General features: G+C 47.1%; 1 protein-coding gene across 1 annotated transcript in view; it reads right to left on the reverse strand.

Annotated features, from left to right (window-relative positions):
* Positions 1-14997, reverse strand: part of LOC139393733 (oxysterol-binding protein-related protein 10-like) — a 116164-nt gene that overhangs the window by 86462 nt on the left and 14705 nt on the right. The gene's annotated exons all lie outside the window — the stretch shown is intronic.

Here is a 14997-nt window from a genome sequence, read left to right on the forward strand (position 1 = left end):
AAGTAACACAATAATGAGGCTCTATAGAGGGGGACCAGTACAGAGTCAGTGTGGGGGGTATATACAGGGGGCACCAGTACAGAGTCAGTGTGGAGGTTATATACAGGGGGCACCAGTACAGAGTCAGTGTTGGGGGTATATACAGGGGGCACCAGTACAGAGTCAGTGTGGGGGGTATATACAGGGGGCACCAGTACAGAGTCAGTGTGGAGGGTATATACAGGGGGCACAAGTACAGAGTCAGTGTGGGGGGTATATACAGGGGGCACCAGTACAGAGTCAGTGTTGGGGGTATATACAGGGGGCACCAGTACAGAGTCAGTGTGGGGGGTATATACAGGGGGCACCAGTACAGAGTCAGTGTTGGGGGTATATACAGGGGGCACCGGTAGAGAGTCAGTGTGGGGGGTATATACAGGGGGTACCAGTACCGAGTCAGTGTGGGGGGTATATACAGGGGGCACCAGTACAGAGTCAGTGTGGGGGGTATATACAGGGGGCACCGGTAGAGAGTCAGTGTGGGGGGTATATACAGGGGGTACCAGTACAGAGTCAGTGTGGGGGGTATATACAGGGGGTACCAGTACAGAGTCAGTGTGGGGGGTATATACAGGGGGCACCAGTACAGAGTCAGTGTGGAGGCTATATACAGGGGGGTACCAGTACAGAGTCAGTGTTGGGGGTATATACAGGGGGTACCAGTACAGAGTCAGTGTGGAGACTATATACCAGTACAGAGTCAATGTGGAGGCTATATACAGGGGGCACCAGTACAGAGTCAGTGTGGAGGGTATATACAGGGGGCACCAGTACAGAGTCAATGTGGAGGCTATATACAGGGGGTACCGGTACAGAGTCAGTGTTGGGGGTATATACAGGGGGTACCAGTACAGAGTCAGTGTGGAGGGTATATACAGGGGGCACCAGTACAGAGTCAGTGTGGGGGGTATATACAGGGGGTACCAGTACAGAGTCAATGTGGGGGGTATATACAGGGGGCACCAGTACAGAGTCAGTGTGGAGGGTATATACAGGGGGCACCAGTACAGAGTCAGTGTGGAGGGTATATACAGGGGGCACCAGTACAGAGTCAGTGTGGGGGGTATATACAGAGGGTACCAGTACAGAGTCATTGTGGGGGGTATATACAGGGGGCACCGGTAGAGAGTCAGTGTGGGGGGTATATACAGGGGGCACCAGTACAGAGTCAGTGTGGGGGGTATATACAGGGGGCACCAGTACAGAGTCAGTGTTGGGGGTATATACAGGGGGCACCAGTACAGAGTCAGTGTTGGGGGTATATACAGGGGGCACCGGTAGAGAGTCAGTGTGGGGGGAGGGGGTACCAGTACCGAGTCAGTGTGGGGGGTATATACAGGGGGCACCAGTACAGAGTCAGTGTGGGGGGTATATACAGGGGGCACCGGTAGAGAGTCAGTGTGGGGGGTATATACAGGGGGTACCAGTACAGAGTCAGTGTGGGGGGTATATACAGGGGGCACCAGTACAGAGTCAGTGTGGGGGGTATATACAGGGGGCACCGGTAGAGAGTCAGTGTGGGGGGTATATACAGGGGGTACCAGTACAGAGTCAGTGTGGGGGGTATATACAGGGGGTACCAGTACAGAGTCAGTGTGGGGGGTATATACAGGGGGCACCAGTACAGAGTCAGTGTGGAGGCTATATACAGGGGGGTACCAGTACAGAGTCAGTGTTGGGGGTATATACAGGGGGTACCAGTACAGAGTCAGTGTGGAGACTATATACCAGTACAGAGTCAATGTGGAGGCTATATACAGGGGGCACCAGTACAGAGTCAGTGTGGAGGGTATATACAGGGGGCACCAGTACAGAGTCAATGTGGAGGCTATATACAGGGGGTACCGGTACAGAGTCAGTGTTGGGGGTATATACAGGGGGTACCAGTACAGAGTCAGTGTGGAGGGTATATACAGGGGGCACCAGTACAGAGTCAGTGTGGGGGGTATATACAGGGGGTACCAGTACAGAGTCAATGTGGGGGGTATATACAGGGGGCACCAGTACAGAGTCAGTGTGGAGGGTATATACAGGGGGCACCAGTACAGAGTCAGTGTGGAGGGTATATACAGGGGGCACCAGTACAGAGTCAGTGTGGGGGGTATATACAGAGGGTACCAGTACAGAGTCATTGTGGGGGGTATATACAGGGGGCACCAGTACAGAGTCAATGTGGAGGGTATATACAGGGGGCACCAGTACAGAGTCAATGTGGGGGGTATATACAGGGGGCACCAGTACAGAGTCAGTGTGGGGGGTATATACAGGGGGTACCGGTACAGAGTCAGTGTGGGGGGTATATACAGGGGGTACCAGTACCGAGTCAGTGTGGGGGGTATATACAGGGGGTACCAGTACCGAGTCAGTGTGGGGGGTATATACAGGGGGTACCGGTACAGAGTCAGTGTGGGGGGTATATACAGGGGGTACCAGTACCGAGTCAGTGTGGGGGGTATATACAGGGGGTACCAGTACCGAGTCAGTGTGAGGGGTATATACAGGGGGCACCAGTACAGAGTCAGTGTGGGGGGTATATACAGGGGGTACCGGTACAGAGTCAGTGTGGAGGCTATATACAGGGGGCACCAGTACAGAGTCAGTGTGGGGGGTATATACAGGGGGTACCGGTACAGAGTCAATGTGGAGGCTATATACAGGGGGTACCGGTACAGAGTCAGTGTGGAGGCTATATACAGGGGGCACCGGTACAGAGTCAGTGTGGAGGCTATATACAGGGGGTACCGGTACAGAGTCAGTGTTGGGGGTATATACAGGGGGCACCAGTACAGAGTCAGTGTGGGGGGTATATACAGGGGGCACCAGTACAGAGTCAATATGGAGGCTATATACAGGGGGTACCGGTACAGAGTCAGTGTGGAGGCTATATACAGGGGGCACCAGTACAGAGTCAGTGTGGAGGCTATATACAGGGGGCACCAGTACAGAGTCAGTGTGGAGGCTATATACAGGGGGCACCGGTACAGAGTCAGTGTGGAGGCTATATACAGGGGGTACCAGTACCGAGTCAGTGTGGGGGGTATATACAGGGGGCACCAGTACAGAGTCAGTGTGGAGGGTATATACAGGGGGCACCAGTACAGAGTCAGTGTGGGGGGTATATACAGGGGGTACCAGTACAGAGTCAGTGTGGGGGGTATATACAGGGGGCACCAGTACAGAGTCAGTGTGGGGGGTATATACAGGGGGCACCAGTACAGAGTCAGTGTGGAGGGTATATACAGGGGGCACCAGTACAGAGTCAGTGTGGGGGGTATATACAGAGGGTACCAGTACAGAGTCATTGTGGGGGGTATATACAGGGGGCACCAGTACAGAGTCAATGTGGAGGGTATATACAGGGGGCACCAGTACAGAGTCAATGTGGGGGGTATATACAGGGGGCACCAGTACAGAGTCAGTGTGGGGGGTATATACAGGGGGTACCGGTACAGAGTCAGTGTGGGGGGTATATACAGGGGGTACCAGTACCGAGTCAGTGTGGGGGGTATATACAGGGGGTACCAGTACCGAGTCAGTGTGGGGGGTATATACAGGGGGTACCGGTACAGAGTCAGTGTGGGGGGTATATACAGGGGGTACCAGTACCGAGTCAGTGTGGGGGGTATATACAGGGGGTACCCGTACCGAGTCAGTGTGAGGGGTATATACAGGGGGCACCAGTACAGAGTCAGTGTGGGGGGCTATATACAGGGGGTACCGGTACAGAGTCAGTGTGGAGGCTATATACAGGGGGCACCAGTACAGAGTCAGTGTGGGGGGTATATACAGGGGGTACCGGTACAGAGTCAATGTGGAGGCTATATACAGGGGGTACCGGTACAGAGTCAGTGTGGAGGCTATATACAGGGGGCACCGGTACAGAGTCAGTGTGGAGGCTATATACAGGGGGTACCGGTACAGAGTCAGTGTTGGGGGTATATACAGGGGGCACCAGTACAGAGTCAGTGTGGGGGGTATATACAGGGGGCACCAGTACAGAGTCAATATGGAGGCTATATACAGGGGGTACCGGTACAGAGTCAGTGTGGAGGCTATATACAGGGGGCACCAGTACAGAGTCAGTGTGGAGGCTATATACAGGGGGCACCAGTACAGAGTCAGTGTGGAGGCTATATACAGGGGGCACCGGTACAGAGTCAGTGTGGAGGCTATATACAGGGGGGTACCGGTACCGAGTCAGTGTGGAGGCTATATACAGGGGGGTACCGGTACAGAGTCAATGTGGAGGCTATATACAGGGGGTACCAGTACAGATTCAATGTGGAGGCTATATACAGGGGGGTACCGGTACAGAGTCAGTGTGGAGGCTATATACAGGGGGTACCAGTACAGAGTCAGTGTGGAGGGCTATATACAGGGGGCACCGGTACAGAGTCAGTGTGGAGGGCTATATACAGGGGGGTACCGGTACCGAGTCAGTGTGGAGGGCTATATACAGGGGGGTACCGGTACCGAGTCAGTGTGGAGGCTATATACAGGGGGCACCGGTACAGAGTCAGTGTGGAGGCTATATACAGGGGGCACCAGTACAGAGTCAGTGTGGAGGGCTATATACAGGGGGGCACCGGTACAGAGTCAGTGTGGAGGGCTATATACAGGGGGGTACCGGTACAGAGTCAGTGTGGAGGCTATATACAGGGGGCACCAGTACAGAGTCAGTGTGGAGGGCTATATACAGGGGGGCACCGGTACAGAGTCAGTGTGGAGGGCTATATACAGGGGGGTACCGGTACAGAGTCAGTGTGGAGGCTATATACAGGGGGCACCAGTACAGAGTCATTGTGGAGGCTATATACAGGGGGGTACCGGTACAGAGTCAGTGTGGAGGCTATATACAGGGGGCACCAGTACAGAGTCAATGTGGAGGCTATATACATAAATATATATATAAACACTATTGTTTTCACTATATATTTTACCTCTTGGGGATGTCATTCGAAAACATAATGTTAACTTTCACTGCTATGCGGATGACACACAGCTGTACATTTCAATTAAACATGGTGAAGCCCCAAAATTGCCCTTGCTAGAAGAATGTGTTTCAGACATAAGGAAGTGGATGGCTGCAAACTTTCTACTTTTAAACTCGGACAAAACAGAGATGCTTGTTCTAGGTCCCAAGAAACAAAGAGATCTTCTGTTGAATCTGACAATTAATCTTAATGGTTGTACAGTCGTCTCAAATAAAACTGTGAAGGACCTCAGCGTTACTCTGGACCCTGATCTCTCTTTTGAAGAACATATCAAGACCATTTCAAGGACAGCTTTTTTCCATCTACGTAACATTGCAAAAATCAGAAACTTTCTGTCCAAAAATGATGCAGAAAAATTAATCCATGCTTTTGTCACTTCCAGGTTAGACTACTGCAATGCTCTACTTTCCGGCTACCCGGATAAAGCACTAAATAAACTTCAGTTAGTGCTAAATATGGCTGCTAGAATCCTGACTAGAACCAAAAAATTTGATCATATTACTCCAGTGCTAGCCTCTCTACACTGGCTTCCTGTCAAAGCAAGGGCTGATTTCAAGGTTTTACTGCTAACCTACAAAGCATTACATGGGCTTGCTCCTACCTATCTCTCTGATTTGGTCCTGCCGTACATACCTACACGTACGCTACGGTCACAAGACGCAGGCCTCCTAATTGTCCCTAGAATTTTTAAGCAAACAGCTGGAGGCAGGGCTTTCTCCTATAGAGCTCCATTTTTATGGAACGGTCTGCCTACCCATGTCAGAGACGCAAACTCGGTCTCAACCTTTAAGTCTCTACTGAAGACTCATCTCTTCAGTGGGTCATATGATTGAGTGTAGTCTGGCCCAGGAGTGGGAGGGTGAACGGAAAGGCTCTGGAGCAACGAACCGCCCTTGCTGTCTCTGCCTGGCCGGTTCCCCTCTTTCCACTGGGATTCTCTGCCTCTAACCCTATTACAGGGGCTGAGTCACTGGCTTTACTGGGGCTCTCTCATGCCGTCCCTGGGGGGGGTGCGTCACCTGAGTGGGTTGAGTCACTGATGTGGTCATCCTGTCTGGGTTGGCGCCCCCCCCCCCCCCCCCCCCCCTTGGGTTGTGCCGTGGCGGAGGTCTTTGTAGGCTATACTCAGCCTTGTCTCAGGATGGTAAGTTGGTGGTTGAAGATATCCCTCTAGTGTTGTGGGGGCTGTGCTTTGGCAAAGTGGGTGGGGTTATATCCTTCCTGTTTGGCCCTGTCCGGGGGTGTCCTCGGATGGGGCCACAGTGTCTCCTGACCCCTCCTGTCTCAGCCTCCAGTATTTATGCTGCAGTAGTTTATGTGTCGGGGGGCTAGGGTCAGTTTGTTATATCTGGAGTACTTCTCCTGTCCTATTCGGTGTCCTGTGTGAATCTAAGTGTGCGTTCTCTAATTCTCTCCTTCTCTCTTTCTCTCTCTCGGAGGACCTGAGCCCTAGGACCATGCCCCAGGACTACCTGACATGATGACTCCTTGCTGTCCCCAGTCCACCTGGCTGTGCTGCTGCTCCAGTTTCAACTGTTCTGCCTTATTATTATTCGACCATGCTGGTCATTTATGAACATTTGAACATCTTGGCCATGTTCTGTTATAATCTCCACCCGGCACAGCCAGAAGAGGACTGGCCATCCCACATATGCTCTCTCTAATTCTCTCTTTCTTTTCCTTCTCTCGGAGGACCTGAGCCATAGGACCATGCCCCAGGAATACCTGACATGATGACTCCTTGCTGTCCCCAGTCCACCTGACTGTGCTGCTGCTCCAGTTTCAACTATTCTGCCTTATTATTATTCGACCATGCTGGTCATTTATGAACATTTGAACATCTTGACCATGTTTTGTTATAATCTCCACCCGGCACAGCCAGAAGAGGACTGGCCACCCCACATAGCCTGGTTCCTCTCTAGGTTTCTTCCTAGGTTTTGGCCTTTCTAGGGAGTTTTTCCTAGCCACCGTGCTTCTACACCTGCATTGCTTGCTGTTTGGGGTTTTAGGCTGGGTTTCTGTACAGCACTTTGAGATATCAGCTGATGTACGAAGGGCTATATAAATAAATTTGATTTGATTTGATTTTAATTATACAGGGGGCACCGGTACAGAGTCAGTGTGGAGGCTATATACAGGGGGCACCAGTACAGAGTCAGTGTGGAGGCTATATACAGGGGGGTACCGGTACAGAGTCAGTGTGGAGGGCTATATACAGGGGGTACCGGTACCGAGTCAGTGTGGAGGCTATATTCAGGGGGGTACCGGTACCGAGTCAGTGTGGAGGGCTATATACAGGGGGGTACCGGTACAGAGTCAGTGTGGAGGGCTATATACAGGGGGGTACCGGTACAGAGTCAGTGTGGAGGGCTATATACAGGGGGGTACCGGTACCGAGTCAGTGTGGAGGGCTATATACAGGGGGGTACCGGTACAGAGTCAGTGTGGAGGGCTATATACAGGGGGGTACCGGTACAGAGTCAGTGTGGAGGGCTATATACAGGGGGGTACCGGTACCGAGTCAGTGTGGAGGGCTATATACAGGGGGGTACCGGTACCGAGTCAGTGTGGAGGGCTATATACAGGGGGGTACCGGCACAGAGTCAGTGTGGAGGGCTATATACAGGGGGGCACCGGTACAGAGTCAGTGTGGAGGGCTATATACAGGGGGTACCGGTACCGAGTCAGTGTGGAGGGCTATATACAGGGGGGTACCGGTACCAATTCAGTGTGGAGGGCTATATACAGGGGGGTACCGGTACCAAGTCAGTGTGGAGGCTATATACAGGGGGGTACCGGTACAGAGTCAGTGTGGAGGCTATATACAGGGGGGTACCGGTACAGAGTCAGTGTGGAGGGCTATATACAGGGGGGGTACCGGTACCGAGTCAGTGTGGAGGGCTATATACAGGGGGGTACCGGTACCGAGTCAGTGTGGAGGGCTATATACAGGGGGGTACCGGTACCGAGTCAGTGTGGAGGCTGTATACAGGGGGGTACCGGTACCGAGTCAGTGTGGGGGGTATATACAGGGGGCACCAGTAGGAGTAGCAGCAGTGTACAAGAGGGGAGGGGGGGTCAATGTAAATTGTCCGGTGGTGATTTTTATGAATTGTTCAGCAGTCTAATGGCTTGGGGACAGAAGCTGTTATATAGCAGGAAATGTCTTGAACAACAGGAAATGCAAACTGGTCGTAGATTCAAGGTTTTAAAAGACTTATAAAGTTTGTCATTTCCACTTTAAAACGTCAGACTTGATTTGCCCAAAACAAAAAAAATGTAGAGTAATTATAATCCACGTAACAATTCACATTTCCTGTTGAAGCAGGTTTATTTTTTCCTGCTGTAGCAAACTGACTCGAATTACGATACGGCATCTGTATGATATTTCAACCTCCTTCTAGTTTCTCCAGTATTAGAAATCGTACAAGCTTTCCTTTCTAGGGCAAAACAGAACCACGTCAGACCCATTGACTCAGTGGTCTTGGCAGTGCACTTCGTGGACAGAAAAACGAATCCAATATATATATTTTTTTTTAATGTCAGCGCAGCACCTGCCTGTATCAGCAGACTATCAGGCTGCTCGTCACCAAGGTCTGCTTCCCATATGACACCCTGTTACCTAAAATAGTCAAACAGGAAGTGATTTCCCTGCATTTGACTCAACTGTTGATTAGGATTGATTTTATCTAAACATTATAAACTGGGTGGATCGAGCCCTTGAATGCTGATTGGCTGACAGCCGTGATATATCATACTACGGGTATGACAGAACGTGTATTTTTACTGCTCTAATCATGTTGGTAACCTGTTTATAATAGCAATAAGGCACCTCGGGGGTTATTGGTATATTGGCCATATACCACACCTTGTTGTGCCTTATTGCTTAGTATGTACAGGGAGATGCAGACTGACGCAGTCTGATGACTGGAACGAATTGCAAAAATCTCTGAAGCTGGAGTCTCATATTTCCCTCACTAACTTTAAGCATCAGCTGTCAGAGCAGCTTACCGATCACTGTACCTGTACTCAGCCAATCTGTAAATAGCACACCCAACTACCTCATCCCCATATTGTTACTTATCCTCTTACTCTTTTGCACCCCAGTATCTCTACTTGCACATCATCATCTGCACATCTATCACTCCAGTGTTACTGCTAAATTGTAATTATTTTTTGCCTCTAGACCCTATTTATTGCCTTTACCTCCCTACTCTTTTACATTTACACACACTGTACATAGATTTTTATATTGTGTTTTTGACTGTACGTTTGTTTATGTGTAACTCTGTGTTGTTGTTTGTGTCGCACTGCTTTGCTTTATCTTGGCCAGGATGCTGTTGTAAATGAACTTGTTCTCAACTGGCCTACCTGGTTAAATAAAGGTGTTCTCAACTGGCCTACCTGGTTAAATAAAGGTGTTCTCAACTGGCCTACCTGTTTACAGTGCCTTGCGAAAGTATTCGGCCCCCTTGAACTTTGCGACCTACTGTTGTGAAGAAGTTTAAAGCCGGATTTGGATACAAAAAGATTTCCCAAGCTTTAAACATCCCAAGGAGCACTGTGCAAGCGATAATATTGAAATGGAAGGAGTATCAGACCACTGCAAATCTACCAAGACCTGGCCGTCCCTCTAAACTTTCAGCTCATACAAGGAGAAGACTGATCAGAGATGCAGCCAAGAGGCCCTTGATCACTCTGGATGAACTGCAGAGATCTACAGCTGAGGTGGGAGACTCTGTCCATAGGACAACAATCAGTCAGTCGTATATTGCACAAATCTGGCCTTTATGGAAGAGTGGCAAGAAGAAAGCCATTTCTTAAAGATATCCATAAAAAGTGTTGTTTAAAGTTTGCCACAAGCCACCTGGGAGACACACCAAACATGTGGAAGAAGGTGCTCTGGTCAGATGAAACCAAAATTGAACTTTTTGGCAACAATGCAAAACGTTATGTTTGGCGTAAAAGCAACACAGCTCATCACCCTGAACACACCATCCCCACTGTCAAACATGGTGGTGGCAGCATCATGGTTTGGGCCTGCTTTTCTTCAGCAGGGACAGGGAAGATGGTTAAAATTGATGGGAAGATGGATGGAGCCAAATACAAGACCATTCTGGAAGAAAACCTGATGGAGTCTGCAAAAGACCTGAGACTGGGACGGAGACTTGTCTTCCAACAAGACAATGATCCAAAACATAAAGCAAAATCTACAATGGAATGGTTCAAAAATAAACATATCCAGGTGTTAGAATGGCCAAGTCAAAGTCCAGCAAAGTCCAGACCTGAATCCAATTGAGAATCTGTGGAAAGAACTGAAAACTGCTGTTCACAAATACTCTCCATCCAACCTCACTGAGCTCGAGCTGTTTTGCAAGGAGGAATGGGAAAAAATGTCAGTCTCTCGATGTGCAAAACTGATAGAGACATACCCCAAGCTACTTACAGCTGTAATCGCAGCAAAAGGTGGCGCTACAAAGTATTAACTTAAGGGGGCTGAATAATTTTGCACGCCCAATTTTTCAGTTTTTGATTTGTTAAAAAAGTTTGAAATATCCAATAAATGTCGTTCCACTTCATGATTGTGTCCCACTTGTTGTTGATTCTTCACAAAAAAATACAGTTTTATATCTTTATGTTTGAAGCCTGAAATGTGGCAAAAGGTCGCAAAGTTCAAGGGGGCCGAATACTTTCGCAATGCACTGTAAATAAAGGTGTTCTCAACTGGCCTACCTGGTTAAATAAAGGTGTTCTCAACTGGCCTACCTGTTTAAATAAAGGTGTTCTCAACTGGCCTACCTGGTTAAATAAAGGTGTTCTCAACTTGCCTACCCGGTTAAATAAAGGTGTTCTCAACTGGCCTACCCGGTTAAATAAAGGTGTTCTCAACTGGCCTACCTGGTTAAATAAAGGTGTTCTCAACTGGCCTACCTGGTTAAATAAAGGTGTTCTCAACTGGCCTACCTGGTTAAATAAAGGTGTTCTCAACTGGCCTACCTGGTTAAATAAAGGTGTTCTCAACTGGCCTACCTGGTTAAATAAAGGTGTTCTCAACTGGCCTACCTGTTTAAATAAAGGTGTTCTCAACTGGCCTACCTGGTTAAATAAAGGTGTTCTCAACTTGCCTACCCGGTTAAATAAAGGTGTTCTCAACTGGCCTACCCGGTTAAATAAAGGTGTTCTCAACTGGCCTACCCGGTTAAATAAAGGTGTTCTCAACTGGCCTACCCGGTTAAATAAAGGTGTTCTCAACTGGCCTACCTGGTTAAATAAAGGTGTTCTCAACTAGCCTACCTGGTTAAATAAAGGTGTTCTCAACTGGCCTACCCGGTTAAATAAAGGTGTTCTCAACTGGCCTACCTGGTTAAATAAAGGTGTTCTCAACTGGCCTACCTGGTTAAATAAAGGTGTTCTCAACTGGCCTACCTGGTTAAATAAAGGTGTTCTCAACTGGCCTACCTGGTTAAATAAAGGTGTTCTCAACTGGCCTACCTGGTTAAATAAAGGTGTTCTCAACTGGCCTACCTGGTTAAATAAAGGTGTTCTCAACTGGCCCTACCTGGTTAAATAAAGGTGTTCTCAACTGGCCTACCTGGTTAAATAAAGGTGTTCTCAACTGGCCTACCTGGTTAAATAAAGGTGTTCTCAACTGGCCTACCTGGGTAAATAAAGGTGTTCTCAACTGGCCTACCTGGTTAAATAAAGGTGTTCTCAACTGGCCTACCTGGTTAAATAAAGGTGAAATAAAATGTAGTAAAACTAAAAATTCCCTTAGGGGAAGGGAAACAGCAGGTAACCATGGTCACTTGTTCGTCTATAATTCTCTGTTGTAACAAAGTGCTGATGTTCCTACCTTGGATCTGTTTAACTGACACTAAATGTCCGTCAGTATTGAATGTTATGGTTCAAGTTTGGCTCCAGACTGGGGCCCGGGGACTCTGATAATGTCACTGTGACACAGTGTGATTCTGGAGAAGCTGACGTTGCGACTTCCTATAGCCTCTCTGGCGGCTGTTTCCAGAACATTTTGGTGCTGTGTGATTTATACAGAGCTTTTCTAAGAAAAGGCCCCGTTAAGACATTTACTCTGCTTCTGATCTGGAGGCCCTGTTGCAACTTGTAATAAAAACAGGATTCATGAACATTTTTTTTTTTTTTATCAACTCCTTTATTATTCACCTGGAAATCCCCTTTAGAATAGTGCACTACTTTTAACTAAAGCCCTATGGGTCCTAGCGGGTCAAATTAAGTGCACTAGATAATAGGATAGGATGGCATTTGGGATTCTAGAATGTCAGAGACAAGAAGCAGAGAAGGTGGTATAACCTATAGATTCTACAGGAGGTAAAGGATGAAGTGGTATAGTCTATAGATTCTACAGTAGGTAAAGGATGAGGTGGTATAGCCTATAGATTCTACAGTAGGTAAAGGATGAGGTGGTATAACCTATATATTCTACAGTAGGTAAAGGATGAGGTGGTATAGTCTATAGATTGTATAGGAGGTAAAGGGTGAGGTGGTATAACCTATAGATTCTATAGGAGGTAAAGGATGAGGTGGTATAGTCTATAGATTCTACAGTAGGTAAAGGATGAGGTGGTATAGCCTATAGATTCTACAGTAGGTAAAGGATGAGGTGGTATAACCTATAGATTCTACAGTAGGTAAAGGATGAGGTGGTATAGCCTATAGATTCTATAGGAGGTAAAGGATGAGGTGGTATAGCCTATAGATTCTACAGTATGTAAAGGATAAGGTGGAATAGCCTATAGATTCTATAGGAGGTAAAGGATGAGGTGGTATAGTCTATAGATTCTATAGGAGGTAAAGGATGAGGTGGTATAGCCTATAGATTCTACAGTAGGTAAAGGAGGTAAAGGATGAGGTGGTATAGCCTATAGATTCTACAGTATGTAAAGGATGAGGTGGTATAACCTATAGATTCTATAGGAGGTTAAGGATGAGGTGGTATAGCCTATAGATTCTATAGGAGGTTAAGGATGAGGTGGTATAGCCTATAGATTCTACAGTAGGTAAAGGAGGTAAAGGATGAGGTGGTATAGCCTATAGATTCTACAGTATGTAAAGGATGAGGTGGTATAGCCTATAGATTCTACAGTATGTCAAGGATGAGGTGGTATAGCCTATAGATTCTACAGTATGTAAAGGATGAGGTGGTATAGCCTATAGATTCTACAGTAGGTCAAGGATGAGGTGGCATAGCCTATAGATTCTATAGGAGGTAAAGGATGAGGTGGTATAGCCTATAGATTCTACAGTAGGTAAAGGAGGTAAAGGATGAGGTGGTATAGCCTATAGATTCTACAGTATGTAAAGGATGAGGTGGTATAGCCTATAGATTCTACAGTATGTAAAGGATGAGGTGGTATAGCCTATAGATTCTACAGTATGTAAAGGATGAGGTGGTATAGCCTATAGATTCTATAGGAGGTAAAGGATGAGGTGGTATAGCCTATAGATTCTACAGTATGTAAAGGATGAGGTGGTATAGCCTATAGATTCTATAGGAGGTAAAGGATGAGGTGGTATAGCCTATAGATTCTATAGGAGGTAAAGGATGAGGTGGTATAGTCTATAGATTCTACAGTAGGTAAAGGATGAGGTGGTATAGCCTATAGATTCTATAGGAAGTAAAGGAGGAGGTGGTATAGTCTATAGATTCTACAGTAGGTAAAGGATGAGGTGGTATAGCCTATAGATTCTACAGTATGTAAAGGATGAGGTGGTATAGCCTATATATTCTATAGGAGGTAAAGGAGGAGGTGGTATAGTCTATAGATTCTACAGTAGGTAAAGGATGAGGTGGTATAGCCTATAGATTCTACAGTATGTAAAGGATGAGGTGGTATAGCCTATAGATTCTACAGTAGGTAAAGGATGAGGTGGTATAGTCTATAGATTCTATAGGAGGTAAAGGATGAGGTGGTATAGTCTATAGATTCTACAGTAGGTAAAGGATGAGGTGGTATAGTCTATAGATTCTACAGTGTGTAAAGGATGAGGTGGTATAGTCTATAGATTCTACAGTAGGTCAAGGATGAGGTGGTATAGCCTATAGATTCTACAGTATGTAAAGGATGAGGTGGTATAGTCTATAGATTCTACAGTAGGTAAAGGATGAGGTGGTATAGCCTATAGATTCTACAGGAGGTAAAGGATGAGGTGGTATAGTCTATAGATTCTACAGTAGGTAAAGGATGAGGTGGTATAGCCTATAGATTCTACAGTAGGTAAAGGATGAGGTGGTATAGCCTATAGATTCTACAGTAGGTAAAGGATGAGGTGGTATAGCCTATAGATTCTACAGTATGTAAAGGATGAGGTGGAATAGCCTATAGATTCTACAGTATGTAAAGGATGAGGTGGTATAGCCTATAGATTCTACAGTAGGTCAAGGATGAGGTGGTATAGCCTATAGATTCTACAGTAGGTAAAGGAGGTAAAGGATGAGGTGGTATAGCCTATAGATTCTACAGTATGTAAAGGATGAGGTGGTATAGCCTATAGATTCTACAGTATGTCAAGGATGAGGTGGTATAGCCTATAGATTCTACAGTATGTAAAGGATGAGGTGGTATAGCCTATAGATTCTACAGTAGGTCAAGGATGAGGTGGTATAGCCTGTAGATTCTATAGGAGGTAAAGGATGAGGTGGTATAGCCTATAGATTCTACAGTAGGTAAAGGAGGTAAAGGATGAGGTGGTATAGCCTATAGATTCTACAGTAGGTAAAGGATGAGGTGGTATAGCCTATAGATTCTACAGGAGGTAAAGGATGAGGTGGTATAGTCTATAGATTCTACAGTAGGTAAAGGATGAGGTGGTATAGCCTATAGATTCTACAGTAGGTAAAGGATGAGGTGGTATAGCCTATAGATTCTACAGTAGGTAAAGGATGAGGTGGTATAGCCTATAGATTCTACAGTATGTAAAGGATGAGGTG

This window comes from Oncorhynchus clarkii, unplaced genomic scaffold, assembly GCF_045791955.1.
Source record: "Oncorhynchus clarkii lewisi isolate Uvic-CL-2024 unplaced genomic scaffold, UVic_Ocla_1.0 unplaced_contig_8632_pilon_pilon, whole genome shotgun sequence".
NCBI lineage: Eukaryota > Metazoa > Chordata > Actinopteri > Salmoniformes > Salmonidae > Oncorhynchus > Oncorhynchus clarkii.